The sequence below is a fragment of the Hylobates moloch genome, unplaced genomic scaffold (genome assembly GCF_009828535.3).
Source record: "Hylobates moloch isolate HMO894 unplaced genomic scaffold, HMol_V3 SCAFFOLD_4, whole genome shotgun sequence".
In the NCBI taxonomy this organism is placed as follows: domain Eukaryota; kingdom Metazoa; phylum Chordata; class Mammalia; order Primates; family Hylobatidae; genus Hylobates; species Hylobates moloch.
In genome coordinates this window covers 81,903,084-81,923,208 of record NW_026652279.1, presented here as the reverse complement: position 1 = coordinate 81,923,208, position 20,125 = coordinate 81,903,084, and positions in this window count along the sequence as shown.

The following is a 20,125-nucleotide window of genomic DNA, read 5'->3' as shown; positions in this document are numbered from 1 at the left end:
ACCATTCTAACTGGTGTGAGATAGTATCTCATTATGGTTTTGATTTGCATTTCTCTAATGACCAGTGATGATGAGCTTTTTCTCATGTTTGTTGGCCACATAAATGTCTTCTTTTGAAAAGTGTCTGTTCATATCTTTCTCCCACTTTTTGTTTTTTTCTTGTAAATTTGTTTAAGTTGTTTGTAGATTCTAGATATTAGCCCTTTGTCAGATGGATAGATTGCAAAAATTTTTTCCCATTCTGTAGGTTGCCTGTTCACTCTAATGATAGTTTTTTTGCTGTGCAGAAACACTTTAGTTTAATTAGATCCCATTTGTCAATTTTGGCTTTTGTTGCAATTGCTTTTGGTGTTTTAGTCATGAAGTCCTTGCCCATGCCCATGTCCTGAATGGTATTGCGTAGATTTTCTTCTAGGGTTTTTATGGTTTTGGGTCTCACATTTAAGTCTGTAATTCATCTTGAGTAAATTTTTGTATAAGGCATAAGGAAGGGGTCCAGTTTCAGTTTTCTGCATATGGCTAGCCAGTTTTCCCAACACCATTTATTAAATAGGGAATCCTTTCCCCACTGCTTGTTTTTGTCAGGTTTGTCAAAGATCAGATGGTTGTAGATGTGTGGCATTATTTCTGAGGCCTCTGTTCCATTCCATTGGTCTATATATCTGTTTTGGTAACAGTACCATGCTGTGTTCGTTACTGTGGCCTTGTAGTACAGTTTGAAGTCAGGTAGTGTGACGCCTCCAGCTTTCTTCTTTCTGCTTAGGATTGTCTTGGGTATACGGGATTGTTTTTGGCTCCATAGGAAATTTAAAGTAGTATTTTCTAACTCTGTGAAGAAAGTCAGTGGTAGCTTGATGGGGAAAGCACTGAATCTATAAATTACTTTTGCCAGTATGGCCATTTTCACAATATTGAGTCTTTTTTCCGTTCGTTTGTGCCATCTCTTATTTCCTTGAGCAGTGGTTTGTAGTTCTGCTTGAAGAGGTCCTTAACATCCCTTGTAAGTTGTATTCCTAGGTATGTTATTATCTTTCTGGCAATTGTGAATGGGAGTTCACTCATGACTTGGCTCTCTGTCTGTTATTGGTGTGTAGGAATGCTTGTGATTTTTGCACATTGATTTTGTATCCTGAGACTTTCCTGAAGTTGTTTATCAGCTCAAGGAGATTTTTGGCTGAGATGATGGGGTTTTCTAAATATACAATCATGTCATCTGCAAACAGAGACAGTTTGATTTCCTCCCTTCCTATTTGAATATGCTTTATTTCTTTCTCTTGCCTAATTGCCCTGGCCAGAACTTCCAATACTATGTTGAATAGGAGTAGTGAGAGAGGGCATCCTTGTCTTGTGCTGGTTTTCAAAGGGAATGCTTCCAGCTTTTGCCCATTCAGTATGATATTGGCTGTGGGTTTGTCATAAATAGCTCTTATTATTTTGAGATATGTTCCATCAATACCTAGTTTATTTAGAGTTTTTAGCTTGAAGGGGTGTTGAATTTTATTGAAGGTCTTTTCTGCATCTATTGAGATAATCATGTGGTTTTTGTCATTGATTCTGTTTATGTGATGGATTATGTTTATTGATTTGCATGTGTTGAACCAGCCTTGCATCCCAGGGAGGAAGCCAACTTGATCGTGGTGGATAAGCTTTTTGATGTGCTGCTGGATTCAGTTTGCCAGTATTTTATTGAGGATTTTCACATCAATGTTCATCAGGGATATTGGCCTGAAATTTTCTTGTTTTGTTGTGTCTCTGCCAGTTTCAGTCTGTAGCTCCCAGCGAGATCAATGCAGAAGGCTGCCTTTAAACAAAGTCTGAGAGGTCAGAATGTTAGACAAAGACCAAAAATAACTGAAGGAAGAAATGCACAAGCAGATCAAAGAGAAGGACAAAACTCAGGCCCCATTCTCTGTTTCTCCTATTAAAATGTACGATAATGGAGAAATGAAGCACAAACAACGTGCAGGTGTAGGGGCCAAGGGAAAATGTCCCCTTCACCCTCTGAAGGTTTGCTGAAAATCAACTGACAAAAAGCAGATTAATGGTAGAAAAGGCACACAAATTTAATAACATCCACAGGGTGAACCACAGTGATTACCCCATCACACAATGGGGGTACAGATGCTTCTATACCCTTCTCCTTAGAGAAAATGGAAATGGGAAATTGTGGATTATTTCAGCATGGTAGTAAATAACGTTTAGGGCAATTCAATGGGCTTAAAAAACATACAATGATCTGGGACAAAGTCTGTTGGGCCCACTGAGCAGACAATGGTTTGTGACAAAAGTTTGTCCGGGTGTGTTAACAGACTTTAGTCTTTCTTCCTGTAAGACTCAGGGAAGGAACCAGAGGTCATTGTTTTCATCTTCGATGGGTCTGGACTTTAGGCAGATGAGAGAACTTCAGGGAACAACTTTATGCTGCACTTTAGGAGACAGAAAGGATTGAGAGGCAAGAAGTGGGGAGGTGAGAGAGACCTTGATGTTTCCTCTTCAGTTTAACATGTCAAAACACCACATTTTGGGGGTATGACCTTCTCAGCCCCATTACAAGTTTAAGCAGCTCGTGTAGATGGTCCAGTCTTTGGCTTGTGGGTCCCTGTTTTCATGGCTTATGTGTACCATTTTTTATTGATTAATTGAGCCACTTCTTATTTTTAAAAGTGCTCAGCACCAGGCAGCCCTGTTGCCTGTCACTTTCAGGGGCCCAAGGCTGTCCATTTCTGCCTCCTGAAACTTAGCTGTGGGCTCTGGTTACTACGCAGTATTCTGTCCTTGTCAGAGCATCGTCAGCCTCTATATGTACTCAAAGCCTGGGCCTGATCCTTGCCTCCATGGGCAAGAGCCCACAGAAACCATGAATTATGTTGATAGTGAGGAATGGAATCCTGCCTCCCTGGAACAAGCCCAGATGGTGTCTTTGCATGATTTTAATCCCTAGATTTCTGAAGCCCACGCCTGAAGAAATACTTATCCTAGTAGCATTTCCAGTGTTATTCATTCCCTCTTGCTTCCTTTCTTCCTCCTCTCACAATTTCCTTACCTGTCAATCAGTAAAAAACAATCATATGAGGAAGATATCTTTTCAAAGAAAGGTAGTCCTTTTTTATCTTTTCAGGCTAAACATGCAAGCTGGAAGTATTCATGAATACTTCATAAAGTCATTTATACTGAGCCTTCAGCCAAAGTTCTCAAAGGGATTGGTAAGCATTAGCTCACAAATTTTCATCCAAGAACATTATTATTATATCAAAGATGAAAAAAAAAAAAAAACAAGAAGTTGTTAAGAGAATGTCTCAATGTTCCATATTGAAAGAGATCCCAGAATGCTTAAGTACTCTCTGTACCCTTAAGCCATTAAGGCAATGGAGAGAATGGGGTCAGTGCTGAAGTCAGCAGTGCCAGGCTCTGGTCTCTTCAAATGTGGCCTGATGTCCCTACACATTCACAGCTCACATTCTCTTGGAAGACAAGGACTCCCTGGAAATCTGCTGCCTGTCCTGAATTCCCTATCACCAGATAATGGCATTTCCAGCCATCTGGGTAGTTCTTTAACTTCTCTCTCTTCCCTCCTCTCCTGTGTCACCAACTCCAATGAATCCTACTTCCAATATCTCTCTCAAACTCCATTCCTTTTCTTTTAGCTTTTGCTGCCTTTGATCAATCCCTTATTATCTTCAATGGGGACATACTATAAATATTCTAATTAATTTTCTACTATTCCTGTCCTCTCTGAAGCATCTTTTATTTCACCTCCTGGAATGACACTTCTAAAATGTAAACCACAGCATGTCACTCCCCTTCTTATAAAGAGGTATAGTCTACCTGTAATCTTAGCAATCCATTGAGCTACTGAAGTTGCATTAATAATATACACCCAAATATTGCAAGCTTAAAAAGGCTTTCTCTTCTTGTTTTCCGTGAGTGCCTGGAAATGTTACATTACACGTGTGCATCATGTGGTTCATCTTTTGGGCTACTGCCCACAACACCAGACTTTTCACAACCAACATACCTCTGTTGCCCCAGGCACACCTGCTCCCAGACCACTGTCTAGGCACTGTCTCATCATTCCACTTGGGCCACCACCCATAATGCCTGGTCTGCCATCATTGGCTCAGAATTACTCATACATTTCTTTGCTGTGATATGTATTGGAAAGTGAATTCCTGTGATGAATGTTAGGCTCTGTCATAGGGTCCTGTGCTTGTTTTCTGATGTTTTAACATTTTTTTGTCTTTTCACACAGTGTTTGTACTCTATCTTCTACCTCTAGAGGGCCTGTGCACCCCTTTAGAGTGGCCAGGTCAGGGATACATTTATCATGTACCTGGAACCACTTCTCTCCCATTCTCTCATTCTGTTGCTAGTTGGACTCAGAGAACCAAATCTTTCTTCTCTTGGGGTGGATTCTCTATCAGGCATCCCTGCACCTTCTGTGGTTAGCTTCCGTTGGTTGCCTCCAGTGTGTTAGGCATTCCTGTAGATGTCTAGAACCCAATGGTTGTCATTATTTGAGATCTTTTCTCAGAAGTTTCCTTAGCTCCCATTAATTTTAATCAAATCAAGTACATCTTAAGAGGACTTCCATCAAGGGCTTCGCATACCTTGTTATCTCTTAGGTTCAACTGGGTCCCATATTACATTTTCATTTCCTCAAAATATTTGTAGGATTAAAATCCAAAAATTTCTGAGATAATATAGAGTCCTTTAAAATCTAGCACTTCCTGACTGGATGTGGTGGCTCACGCCCGTAATCCCACCACTTTGGGAGGCCGAGGTGGGCGGGTCACCTGAGGTCAGGAGTTCGAGACCAGCCTGACCAACATGGAGAAACCCTGTCTCTACTAAAATACAAAAATTAGCTGGGCGTGGTGGCATGTGCCTGTAGTCCCAGTTACTCGGAAGGCTGAGACAGGAGAATTGCTTGAACCCAGGAGGCGGAGGTTGCAGTGAGCCGAGATCGCACCATTGCACTCCAGCCTGAGCGACAGAGCGAGACTCTGTCTAAAGAAAAAAACTATTTTTGGCTCTTCTTGTTTCCAATTTTGTCTCATCATTCATTGTCACTGTCCTAACTCCCCAGCTTCAAAATATTTCTCCACTCATCTGACCCTTCCTGGATGCAGAGCCTTGTTTGTGTTCTTCGACCTGGAGTGCCTTTTCTGAAACCCTTGTCCACCAAACTCTCACTCCAATTTCAAGACCCAATTCAAGTGTTAGGTCCTTGTGAAGCCCTCTCAGACCCCTCCAGGCGGTGCTCATTGCTGTTCACTCTGCGTTCACTCTCTGTCTGCATCATCTTGAGTTCATCCTAATACGGTGTGATACTGCCACACATCTTGTCCAGCAGCTGTGAGCTCCTTGAGCACAGAGAAGAAATTCACTTTTGGGAGACATCAGCATTGAAAAAAAATTGAGAAAGAATAGTCAGAGAAATAATAGGGGAACCGTAGAAACTCATCAGCTTAAGTCCTCTGTGGAACAAGGCAGGTATAAAGAAATGAAATATGTCACATAAAGAAACTTTAAAAAATATTAAAAACAGGTTTGAGAATAAACTGGGATTTCTTTTAGCACTTTTAGTAAAAAGATAAATTTTATATAGATGCAAGTGATGGATTAGCAAACAATAGCAGAAAGCCTGCTGGTGATTAATATAACTTCTTCAGGATGAAAGGAAACTGTCTATGCTGATAACTTCTCTCTTCAGACAAATCGTGTGGAGTACAGACTGCAATTACACTGAACTAGTCTTCAAACCAAGGAAATCCATTAGTAACCAAGGATCTTGATTAAATCCTGCAACAGAAAAAGGGGTGATGGAACTGCCTCAAGACCTCAGTGAGAGAGACTATTCTCCTCAAATCAAGTGTTGGGGTGGAGAGACTTGTTTTACTCAAAATCAGATCAGAGAAAGATCTTTTATATTAAGATTACTATTCATCTTCATCTAAAATTTTTTATCCCCTTAAATAGTTTTGTCAACTCTAATTTATCGCTATGCTGTGGTTTTAAAAGTTATATTTTGTATGATTGGGAAAGCATATATAGCTGGTGTTTAGTTAATTGCTTCTTTGTGAAAACTACCTTTGAATCATAAGGCCAATAGCCCAGGAGTCACTATAACCTGTTTGTGCATCACATCTCAGGTACATTGCTTAGGAAGCAAAGTCATTATGAAAATGTACTATTTCTGTTTCCAGTCCTGGTGAACCCAAAGATCTCCCTTTATTTTTTCTAAAAACCAAGGTTAAGCAACCAGCTTTATGTTTGCTTTGTTTCTCCTAAAACTTCAGTCCTCCAAGGTCAAGACCATCTTTCAAACAGAAAGTAAATTCAATCCAATTTTATACACCAAATTCAGGACACAAACAAGATCTTGAAGGAGTAGAAAAAACCCGAGTCTTCAACTCCTTTCTCAAAAACTCTAACCCCACAAGGGTGCGGTTAGACTTTTCTTTATGACTCTCTTTGCCCCTCGGTGACCACCGGAGTTGGATAGTAATGAAAGTGGCAGTGGGCCTAGTGGTGATAACTACCTGTTGAGACTCAGTTATATGCAAGGTATAATGTCAAGCATTTCCTCTTTCAAATCTCTTTTTTTAATTGACAAGTAAAAATTGTATAATTTTATGGTGCAAAATATGACATTTTCATGTATTTATGTGTTGTGGAATAGCTAAATCAAGCTAACTAGCATAGGCATCATCTCACATGCTTATCTTTCTTTGTGGTGAAAATACTTAAACTCTACTCTCTTAGCAATTTTCAGGTAGTCAATGTATTGTTATTACCTGTAGCCACCATGATGTACAGTAGATCTCTCAAACTTATTCCTCCTGTCTAACTGAAATTTTATGTCCTTTGACCAACATCTCCCCAATTCCCTCCTCCCCCAGCCTCTGGTAACTGCCATTTTACTTTCTGTTTCCATGGGCTCAACTTATTTAGACTCCACATAAAGGTGAGATCAGGCAGTATTTATCTTTCTGTGCCTGTTTTATATCATTTAACGTATTGTCCTCCTGTCTTATCTATGTTGTCACAAATGACAGGATTTTCTTCTTTTTAAAGGGTGAATAGTATTCCATTGTGTATATATACACCACATTTTCTTAATCCATTTATCTGCTAATGGACACCTATGTTGATTCTGTATCTTGGCTATTGTGAAAAATGCTTCAATGAACATGGAAGTGGAGATTAACTCCTTAATACACTGATTTCATTTCTTTTCGATATATATATTTAACAGTGGGATTGCTAGATAATATGATAGCTCTATTTTTAATTTTCCAAGGAACCTTCACACTGTTTTCCATCATGACTGTACTAGTTTACATTCCCACCAACAGTGTACAAGGGCTCTTTTTTCTAATGTCAGGCATTTCTAAGACAATAACTCTAATTTTTTTAACAACACTGCAAAGTAGATTTTAGTATCTCCATTTTATATAATTCAATCATCTGTGCTTCAAATACACACACACACACATGCATATTGTCCAATTTAATCTTTACAACAATTCTCTAGGGTAGACATTGTTATTTTTATTTTATAGGCAAAAATAATTGAGCGTCATCGAGGAGAAGTAACTCATCTTGGCTCATTTAAATATTAAGGAGCAAAATGAGAATTCACACTGAAGTCTCTATGAAGACCTAGTCTTAAAAACCCAAATCCATACAGAGTAGTCTCATCACTGTATATCGGAATATGCATCCTCAGCCTTCCTTATAAATTTTGAAAGTCCTTGAATATAATTGGAATTAGATAACATTTAGTTTAGATTGTTTTCTATGATGAATGAATTAGTAATAATGGCAAACCAATGAACAACACTGTGTCTTTATCTAATTGTCAAAACTTATTTAATTCTGAGTTAGTCAATAGAATAAATATTTAAAAGTCAGTTAAGTGTAAGAAATCATTCAACATTTTTATAATTTAGACAAAATGGCAGTTATTATTTGACATGGCAGATGTCCTATGTACCAGGCTGTCTCACCCCTTGCCATGTTCCTGCTTATTTTTGTACTTGTAACATGTTTCTCCACCTCCTGCCCCACAGTGCTTGGCATACGAGAGGAGATAACTGATCTCTGGTTTTACACCTGTGTTTGGCTGCATGCTTTGTCTGTTTGCAGAGGGTCTTGCTTGGCTGCTATTGCCAGTGTTCCCTGGTTTGGTCCAGGGCCACTACTAACTCAGGTCTTGCTTCTGTCATAGCAGGTGTAATAAATTTCTATGGCTGCTAAAGCAAATTGCCACAAACTTAGTTGCTTAAGCAGTACAAATTTATTATCTTTCAGTTCGGGAGGTCAGATATCAAAATGAGTCTCATTATGTCAAAATCAAGGTATCAAAAAGGCTACATTTCTTTTTTGGATGCTGTAGTAGAGTGTATTAGTCAAGGTTTTCCAGAAAAACAGAACCAAGAGGAAATATATATGTAGTGAAAAATTGGCTCACACAAGTATGGAGGCTGAAGAGTCTCACAATCTGCTGTCTGCAAGCTGGAAACCCAGGAAAGCCAATGATGTGATTCCAGACCAAGTGCAGAGACCTGAGAGCCAGGGTGCCAGTGTTGTAAATCTCATTCCAAGGGCGGAAGACTGCATGTCTGCTCAAGCAGCAAAGCAGAGCCAGCAAATCCTTCCTTCCTCTGATTTTTGCTCTACTCAGGCCCTAAAAGGATTGGATGAGGGCCACTCACCCTGAGTGCCATCTGCTTTACTGAGTCCACCAATTTAAATAAATGCTAATCTCATCTGGGAACACCCTCACAGACATGCCTGGAAATAATGTTTAATCTGTGCACCTCATGGCCTCAATCATGTTGACACACAAAATTAACCCTCACAGAGAGAATCTGTTTTCTTACCTTTTCCAGTTTCTAGAATTCGCTGGCATTTCTTGGCTCGTGGCTCCTCCCTCATTCTTCAAAGCCAGCAATGGCAAGTTGAGTCTTTCTCATGTAAAATCACTGCTTCTGTCATCATACATTTCTGACTCTGTCCTCTGCCTCCTTCTTCCTATGATCACCCTGGACCCACCCTGATAATGCAGGATAATGCCCCTATCCCATGGTCAACTGGTTCTCAAGATTATTTCCACCTGCCACCTGAATTCCCTGTTGCCATGTAACGTAGCATATTCGCAGGTTCTGGGGATTAGGACATGGGTACCTGTGGGTGTTTTTTATTCTGCCTACCACAGCGGGGCACATGGTCATGCAGACAGAGAGGCTCATCAGGAGTGGGTGGCAGGTTGGAGTTGCGGTTGGAGAGTGTAATATATAGACAGAGCATGTGGCCCCTGAACTCAGAACCGAGCTCAGATGCCAGCTTCATGATTTGCAGCCGCATGACATTGAATAGGTCACCTCACATCAATGAGCTCAGTTCCATCATCTGTAAAGTTGGAGGGGACCATGTTAATAAATGATATGATACATTTAAATTGATTAGCACAGAGCCTGAAACTTAAGAATAACAATTATAGCACCTAAGATTTTTGAGCTTTTATGAAGTGCTCAATGAAATTACAACTATGATTTGGATAATGATGATTTTGATGATGTAGCTGAGAGGCTGAGGTAAAGTTTGGCCAGTCAACAGTTGCAACAGGGACTGAAATCAAGAATTAATATAGCAGAGCTCTGGAGTCTTGGGTGGTCTTAGTAATAATTATTCAAAGCTGGCCAGACAGCGTTTGCTCCTGTTAAAGCCTAGGACAATTTGCCCTCTCTGCTAAATCATCTGCTGTGTCTTATCCTCTTCTCCCTGCCCTTTTAGGACTTCAAAGACTATTGTTCACCACTTAGCTGACTCTTCAAAGTCAGTGTCCCCTGGCAGCATTTTAAGATGCATAAAGAAGTTCAAAAGCAATTCCAAATTATCTGGTCTTGGGTCCTGTCTTCAGATGTCTCCTTGTTACCTACATGGTTCAGTAGAGACCATAGCCTTGAAGTCCTTAAAATGAATATCCCTAGGTAAAATGCATCCTCTTCATCTTAGAAAGAATAACCTTGTGAAATAGCTCAGCTAATGACACACATATTAACTGACAGAAACAATTTAGCAACTGTCACCATATAACAAAATAATGACATCCTGGGTTTCAGAGGGAGACTGACTTACTAAGGGAGAGTATCTCAAAACTAGACAACGCAGACTACTTTATACTTAAATCAACTGATTATTACATACACATATCATTTAATAGCTTAATATACTTGCAAATATTTCCAGTTTTGTTTTTGACAGTATAAAAATAGTTTTCTTATTTAAAAATTAGTCTTAGGTGCTAAACTATCAACCTCCTCTCCCTGCCCCTGGGGTCATTTAAAATAATGTAACACAATTATAAAGTCTAAGTATCTAAAGCAGAAATGGTCACTGGTTGGCATTTATGCTGTCCCTCTGCTCTCCCAATCCCCCATCTCCATGACAATCAACACTGATAAATCAGTTCCAAAATTATAATCAATGCTCTTCTACAGGTAGGCATGAAAAATCAGCTGGAGATGGCCCACAAGATGAAACCTAGCAGACCTCCTTGAGCTACAATGTTTTAGTCAGATGGGGGGAAGGTTGCTGAACTCTGCAGTTACTGCTACTAAAGAACAAAGAGCCATCCACATCTTACAGAAGGCAAACCAGCAGCTGAAGTCATACAATAACCTAGAATATTCTTTTGAACAATCAATTTTTAATTAAATACATAGACAATTAAAATATTTCATATAAGGTTGAAAATCTCCTTAGCCACTCCTGTAATTTCAATAGCTTCTCATATTTCTTGTGTATCTAAACTTATAAATCTATATACAAGGAAATGTATGTTATTATATATTAGTTGGAATCCTAAAAACCAAATTGTAACTCTAAAAAGTTAATGAAGAAAGCATAGAGACATAAGTTACAAAATAAGAAATACAGATGGTCAATAAACATTTGAAAAATATACAACCTTTTAAAATCAAATAAATGTAAATTAATCTTTTCATTTTTGGCATCAAATTTTCACAGGTCTGGTTATACCGTTTTGCTGTGTATTTCATTGTGCTGACAAGAGCACAATGAATTGGGTGCTCTCATTAAACACTGATGGACTGGCAAATTGATAAAACTTTTCCAAAGGCATTTTACAATAGACATCAAGGAATCAAATATTTAGATCTCAGATTTGTTAATTTTTAATAGATATTTGGTAGGCATAGTTCAAAATATATGTACATAAATATTCATCTCACGATTTAGAATAATAATTACACATCATATGTACAGTATTTATAATGGCCTCTTTATATGTTCTGTAATCTTAACAGAATACATAATCACTAAAAATAAGATGCCTTTGAAGAGTTTTAAATAATATAGGTGAATGGTTAAAAAAAGGGCTTGATACGAAAGTGAATATGTACGTGGTCCCCATTATGTAACACACATATACACACACGCACAAAAGACTAAAACTAAAATGATAATTGGCTGGGCACGGTGGCTCACACCTGTAATCCCAGCACTCTGGGAGGCCGAGGAGGATGGACTATCTGAGGTCAAGAGTTCGAGACCAGCCTGGCCAACATGGTGGAACCCTGTCTGTACTAAAAATACAAAAAATTAGCTGGGCATGGTGGCAGGTGCCTGTAATCCCAGCTACTTGGGAGGCTGAGAATGGAAAATCACTTGAATCCAGAAGGTAGAGGTTGCAGTGAACCGAAATTACGCCATTGCACTTCAGCCTGGGTAACAAGAGCAAAACTCCATCTAAAAAAAAAAAAAAAAGGATAATGGTGACTGCCTTCCTGGTGGTGAGAGTGCTATTGATTTTTATTTTCTTCTTTGGACTTTTCTATTTCTTCTTTGGACTTTTCTAAATCATACACATTTTCTATAATGAAGAGTTTTTGTTTTATAATTTAAAACATTTACAAAACTAGTGAAGATGTCTTGTCAAATTTGGAGTAAGCAAAGATTTCTTAAACAGGACACAGAACAAAACATTACAACTAAGAATTTGCACTTATAAAAAATGTAATAGTGAATAAAGAATGGAATCTACAGAGTGGGAAAGTATATTTTGCAATACATATATCCAACAAAAGAATATATAGAGAATATACCCCAGAATACATAGAAGATAATCAGTAAGAAAAAGTCAAACAGTATAAGATGTTAAAATGGGCAAAAGACTTGAGCAGCTACCTTACATAAAAGGGTATTGAAGCTGGGCATGGTGTGGTGTGCCTGTAGTCTCAGCTACTCGGGAAGCTGAGGTGGGATAGCACGAGTCCAGGAGTTGGAGGCCATCATGTGCTAAGATCCCGCCTGTGAGCAGCCACTGCTCTCCAGCCTGGGAAACATCGTGAGACCTCCATCTCTTAAAAAAAAAGTACATCCAAATGATTAATAAATAACAATATTCGTGTATTTATTACTCCCGACTGTAAACTTCAGAAACAGGTGCATAAAATGCAACAAGGTGCCACAACACACTCACCAGCATAGTTGAAATGAGAACGACGGAAAGTATCAAACATCTATGTGGAGTAACTGGAACTCTCACACACTGCTGATAGGATTGTATATTGGTACAATGACCTTGCAGATGTGTTTGGTAGTTTCTATTAAGGATGACTGCATGCACATTCCATGACTTAGTAAATCCACTACTGTAATATATAGTCAATAGAAATGCGTATATAAACTCACTGAGATACAAGTGCTGGAATGCTCAGGCCAATACCGCTCCAATGTCCTCAACCATAGAATGGATAGATAAACTTTGGAATTCAGCAATAAAAATAAACAGTCACCCGCCACATGGACGAATCTTACAAACGTGAGTTTGATCGAAAGAAGCTATTCTCCAAGTAGTATACTGTATGATGCTGTATTAGTCCATTTTCATGCTGCTGATGAAGATATACCTGAGACTAGGTGATTTATAATGAAAAATAGTTTTAATGGACTCCCAGTTCCACATGGCTGAGGCGGCCTCACAATCATGGTGGAAAAGGCAAAAGGCACCTCTTACGTGGTGGCAGATGAGAGAATAAAAATCAAACGAAAAGGATTTCCCCTTATAAAACCATCAGATCTCATGAGACTTATTCACCACCATGAGAATAGTATGGGAGAAACCGCCCTCATGATTCAATTATCTCTCGCCAGGTCCCTCCCACAACACGTGGGAATTATGGGAACTACAGTTCAAGATGAGATTTGGGTGGGGACAAAGCCAAACCATATCAGATGCTATTTACATAAAGTATAAAAACAGACAAAACTAATAATGATGGGGAAGTGATTGGAAAGGGATATGGGAGGTTTGTGTGCTGCTAGTAAAATTATTTTATGATGTGAGTAAAGATGCAATGCATAGGTCTTTTTAGACTGGGAAGGTTTATGGAGCTGCCTTTTGTAGTTATCATGTCATGGCTTCAGATCTGGAAAGGGTATTAGTTTTGTTGCTCACAGTAGCTATTCTCAGCCAACTCAGTGACTCTTACTCAAATTACTTGATTCAATTTTACATGTCCTTGGTTCTGAAGGAATGTACAGGTATTTTCTGTCAAAATCTAAAGATCTTTGAATTTGATAGGCTCCTAAGATGCATATGTATTTTCTATCAGCATGATAAAGAATTTTGAGCCAGATGAGATTTTACATTTTCTCCTACATTGTACATTTTTCCTACATTTTGGGGACCATACAACCCTTCTGTCTTTAAGAGATTAAACAAATAAATTTGGACAGCTCCAAGGGTTTCTATAACTGTGGTGACAACTTAAGATGCCACTCTACTGAATAAGAACAAATTTTTGTCATAAATGCTTTTGCTTAAAGTAAGTTTTGTCAAAACTTATACTGCAAAGTATTTTTTAAACTAAGTTACTTTGATTTTTTAGAACAGTATATAGTGGTTGTGACTTCAGCTTAACTACAGAAACGGATTCAGATCTGAGTTCTGTTATTCAAGAATTATACAGCTTGGGGCTTTCTTTTTTCTCAGCTTTAACCAAGATTCATCTATTAAATTAGGATAATAACATCATTTTATTTTATATAACTTTTAAATTTTATTTATATACATTTTATATATGTAAATATATTTATATTTACCTATATACAGATATGTAAATATATTTACATTTACAGAGAGCGAGAGAGAGAGAGACATGGGCTCCCTCTGTCAGCTGTGCTGGAATGCAGTGGTGTGATAATAGCTCACTGCAGCCTCAAACTCATGAGCTCTAGCAATCCTCCTACATCAGCCTCCTGAGTAGCTGGGACCAAAGGTACACACCAATATGACTGGCTTTTTTTTTTTTTTTTTTTGTAGAAATGAGATCTCACAATGTTGCCCAGTCTGGCCTCAAGTGATCCTCTCACCTAGGCTTCCCAAGTAGCTGAGACGACAGGTGTGGATGACCACGCCTGGCTAGTTTTTCTTTTCTTTCTTTTTCTTTTCTTTTCTTTTTTTTTTTTCTTAAGAAGTGGTGTCCTAGGACAGATTTTCAGCTGAATTCTACAAGAGGTGACAAAGTAGGGCTGGTATCATTGATACTGAAGCTATTCCAAAAAATTAAAAAGGAGGCACTCCTGCCTAACTCATTCTATGAAGCCGGCATCATGCTGATACCAAAACCTGACCAAGGTACAACAAAAAAAGAAAACTTCAAGCCAATATCTTTGATGTACAGGTCAAAAACTTCAAGCCAATATCTTTGATGTACAGATGCAAAAATCCTCAATAAAATACTGGCAAACTAAATCCAGCAGCACATCAAAAAGCTTATTCACCTCGATCAAGTTGGTTTCATATCTGGGATGCAAGGTTGATTCAACACAACCTCATTGTGATCAATAAATGTGATTCATTACTTAAACAGAACTAAAGACAAAAAATCAATAACTGTGATTTGTTACTTAAACAGAGCTAAAGACAAAAACCACATGATTATCTCAATAGATACAGAAAAGGCCTTTGATAAAATTCAACATTTCTGCATGTTAAAGACTCTCCGTAAACTAGGTATTGAAGGGACATACCTCAAAATATGTAAGAGCCATATATGACAAACCCACAGCCAATATACTAAATGGGCAAAAGCTGGAAGCATTCCCTTGAAAACTGGCACTAGACAAGGATGCCCTCTCTCACCACTCCTATTCAACATAGTTTTGGAAATTCTGGCCAGGGCAATCAGCAAGAGAAAGAAATAAAGCGTATTCCAATAGGAAGTCAAATTATCTCTGTTTGCAGATGACATGATCTTGTATCTAGAAAGCTCCATTTTCTCAGCCCAAAATCTTCTTAAGCTGATAAGCAACTGCAGCAAAGTCGCAGAATACAAAATCAATGTGCAAAAATTGCTAGCATTCCTATACATCAACAACAGGCAAACAGAGAGCCAAATCATGAATGAACTCCCATTCACAATTGCTACAAAGAATAAAATACAAATGAATATAGCTAACGAGGAAAGTGAAGGACCTCTTCAAGGACAACTACAAACCACTGCTCAAAGAAATCAGAGAGGATACAAACAAATGGAAAAACATTCCATGCTCATGGATAGGAAAAATCAGTATTGTGAAAATGGCCATACTGCCCAAAGTAATTTATAGATTCAATGCTATTACCATTAAACTACCATTGACATTATTCACATAATTAGAAAAAAACCCTATTTTAAAATTCATATGGAACCAAAACAGAGCCTGAATAACCAAGGCAATCCTAAGAAAAAAGAACAAAGCTGGGGGCATCATGCTACCCAACTTCAAACTATACTACAAGCCTACAGTAACCAAAACAGCATGGTACTAGTACAAGAACAGACACATAGACCAATGGAACAGAATAGAGAACTCAAAAATAAGACCACACCTACAACCATCTGATCTTTGACAAATCTGACAGAAACAAGCAATGGGGAAAGGATTCCCTATTTAATAAGTGGTGCCCAGAGAACTGGCTAGTCATATGCAGAAAATTGAAATTGGAGCCCTTCCTTACACCATATACAAAAATTAACTCATGATAGATTACAATTTAAATGTAAAACCCCAAACTATAAAAACTCTAGAAGAAAATCTAGGCAATATCATTCAGAACATAGGCACAGGCAAATATTTCATGACAAAAATGCCACAAGTAATCACAACAAAAGCAAAAATTGACAAATGGGATCTAATTAAACTAGACAGCTTCTGTACAGCAAAAAAAAAACTATCATCAGAGCCAATAGACAACCTACAGAATGGGAGAAAATTTTTGCAATCTATCCATCTGACAAAGTTCTAGTATCGAGAGTGTATAAGGAACTTAAATTTACAGGAGAAAAACAAACAGCTTAAAAAGTAGTTGAAAAGGCAGTTCTCAAAAGAAAACATACATGTGGCCAACAAACATATGAAGAAAACTCAACATCACTGATCATTAGAAAAATGCAAATTGAAATCACAATGAAATGCCATCTTATGCCAGTCAGAATGACTATTATTAAAAAAGTCAAAAAACAACAGATGCTGGCAAGATTGCAGAGAAAAAGGAGTGCTTTTACACTGTTGATGGGAGTGTAATTAGTTCAACCATTGTGGAAGACAGTGTGGCAATCCCTCAATGACCTAGAGGCAGAAATACCACCTGACCCAGCAATCCTATTACTGGGTATATACCCAAAGTAATATAAATCATTCTATATGTTCACTATAGCACTATTCACAATAGCAAAGATGTAGAATGAACCTAGATACCCGTGAATGATAGACTGGATAAAGAAAATGTGGTTCATATACATCGTGGAATACTATGCAGCCATAAAAGGCATGAGATCATGGCCTTCGCAGGGACATGGATGAAGTTGGAAGCCATTATCCTCAGCAAACTAACACAGCAACAGGAAACCAAATGCCGCATGTTCTCACTTATAAGTGGTAGTGAATGATGAGAACACATGGACAGATGGCAGAGAACAACACACCCTGGAGCCTGTCGGGGGGGCAGGGGGAGGGAGAGCATCGGAAAGAATAGCTAATGGATGCTGGACTTCATACTTAGATGATAGGATGATCTGTGCAGCAAACCACCATGGCACACATTTACCTACGTAACAAACTTGCACATCCTGCACATGTACCTGTGAAATTAAAATTAAAGTTGAAAACAAACGAACAAAAAATATGGGGTCCCACTATGTTGCCCACGCTGGTCTCAAACTCCTGACCTCAAGTGATTCTCCTGCCTTGGCCTCCCAAATTATAGGATACAGGCATGAGCCACCATGCCTGGTCTATATGCCTATTTTGATGATTAAATGAATAGCATGATTTTGGTCCACTATGGAATCTTAATCAATATTAGCTATTATCACTATGATATTCTCATTACAGAAAACTTAGTAGATCTGTTTTCTAAAACAGATAAAGAAAAAATTATTTTTAGTTCCATGATCATAGGTCAGTGTAGCTACAGCTTTGATCCTTTGCCCAAGATGGCAGTGAGCATTTTCAAGACCCCTTCATTTGTGCTCTTCTTCCGTACACCCTCAGCTCTATTGTACCTCCTCCACCTAACGACTATGACTGCCAATGTGATATTGAGTGGTAACTACAGGATGAGAAGCCTAATCAGGAAGTCCAAGGCCTTCTTTGGTGTCTCAGAAAAGTACAAGTTCAAAGCTTGCCAAGTCATTCATATTCTTAAAACCCCTTCCAATTATGACATTCCATTATTCTGTCTCCTTATCCATCAGTAACTTTGCCATAGAAAAGTCAACTTATGTCCTAGTCAAATCAGTTCCCTGGCATTTTCAGACTAAACATGCATTTGATGGATGGAATCCTTTTCCATGATGCCAGACACCTGGTTAGAAGCATTTCGTGTCTGTTTGTTTTGGCTTCATATATGCACGGCCTGAATTAGTCACTTTGTAAACCTTTTGTTGAGGGATTCAGAAGGGATACATTTGAATGACTAAAAAGATAAGGGGAGGTCTTTATCTCGTATTTTCAACAAGATGTTCAGTATCTTAGCCTATTTTTCCAAAAACTAAAAGTCTTAGATAGTAAACATCATGATAAATAACTATATTTTAGTTTATGTTTTACAAGGAAATTTTCTTTTTTATTCCTTGATTCAGTCACTCTCTTGTTATATATGCTCTTGGCAATCTGCATATCTGCTTCCTAGCACTTTATTAATTTTAAAAAATGAGTAAATTTTGGATTTTGTTCTTATCACTAGACTGTGGCTCCAGGAGAACAGTAATTATGTCCATGTGTTTATTTTATCTCCAGAGCACATTATAGTACCTGGCACATAGTATAAAGCTGATAAATAGTGTCTCTTTCAATAATATTTATAGTCCTCTGTGCTGAGGATACAAAGATAAATCATGAATAGTACCTGTCCTCAACGAACTCACAATAGAGTAGAAAAACTGATCATTGTATTGATAGAAACACCCACAGTGATTATAAGAACACAGAAATGGAGCATCCAAGACAGACAGAAATGTAAAGAGGTGCCGGGGAGCGCTTTTTCGAGGCAGTAAAACCTGAGTTAAGCATTTGTTGCAAACTGAACCAAGTCAGTTTAGTCATGTACAACTCTTAGGTAATTTTTGGTAGATATATGTAGCTACCCAAAAAGTCTGAGATGGGAAGGGTTAGCCACCCTCCCTCACCCTTCCTACCAGCTCAGAAAGCCTCAGAACAAATTCAACCAAAATTTATTAGACACAACACCCATGAGCAACGCAGATACAAAACATCCATACAAATGTTAGTGAAGTTCTGAAAGTTTCATTCCAGGAAGACAGGAAAATCTTCCTAGAGCAGGATTCCATTGCTTGTTCTCTGCACCATTCCGTCAAAACACATCCTAAACCAACGCTGGATAGAAGGCCACTGGAGAGTACCTAGGGCACCATGCCTAAGAACACAGGTTACAAATGTGCTGTTTACTTAGAGCCTGTTCAGGCTAAGGCAGAGAGTGGAGCTCAACTCTTTTAGCGAATCCACTTAGAATTAATAGTGTTAATTTTGTCAATGAGAGCTCGTTTCTAACAGTCATCATGGTAATAAGTCACTAGCTTCTCTTGACACTCATCATGGTAAAGTACTATCACTTATGGATCGAGATAGTCCGTGGCAGGCTTGTAGTTTCCCCAGGGAGGGAGAGCTACTGACCACCCTTAGCCTGGGTGTTTGGGTGACGTGTTAGCTCCCCGTTCCCCCGTGGAAGCATAAACTAACTGGCACATACATAATAACACTTTGATAAACTGAAGCATTTTAAAACGAATTTGTGATACTGTAACAATCTGTCCAATGCTAGTGTTAAAAAAAAGAGTAGGAACTCCCTGGGGTGGGGGAAAGTAGTGCTGTCCAGGCAGAGAGGAACATATGAGGTGCCTCAAATAGCCCAAGCTCATTCCCACGGCAGAGCCCTCCCACGTGCTCCTCCCTCTGCCTGGAATGCTCTGCCTCTATGTGTTCTCATGGATCCCTCTCTTACTTCACTCAGGTATTTGCCCAAAAGAAAAGGATCCCAGTCTTTACTATTGTAAATAGTGCTGCAATAAACATGCGTGTGCACGTGTCATGGACACAGGGAGGGGAACATCACAAACCTGGGCCTGTCGGGGGGGGAGGGAGAGCATTAGGACAAATACCTAATGCCTGCAGGACTTAAAACCTAAATGACGGGTTGATGGGTGCAGCAAACCACCATGGCACATGTATACCTGTGTAACAAACCTGCACGTTCTGCACATCTATCCCAGAACTTAAAGTAAAATAAAAAATTTTAAAAAAAGAGAAAGGGATCCCACAGAGAAGCTTTTAGTGATGAATAAAAACTTTTTCCTACCATAACTCTGTTCTTGTATCCATTTGCATTTTCTTCAGATCGCTTTTCCTATCTGAAATTACCTAATTTTAAAAACTGTACTTTCGTCTGTCTCCCGCCCCAGGATAAGCTTCGTGAAGGAAGGAACTTAGTCTTGATCATTTGCGTTCTCAGGGCTCGGAACAGTGGCTGGGATAGAGTAAGTGCTTAATAAAAAGTAATCTATGCCTCTGTCCTCTCTGAATATATGCG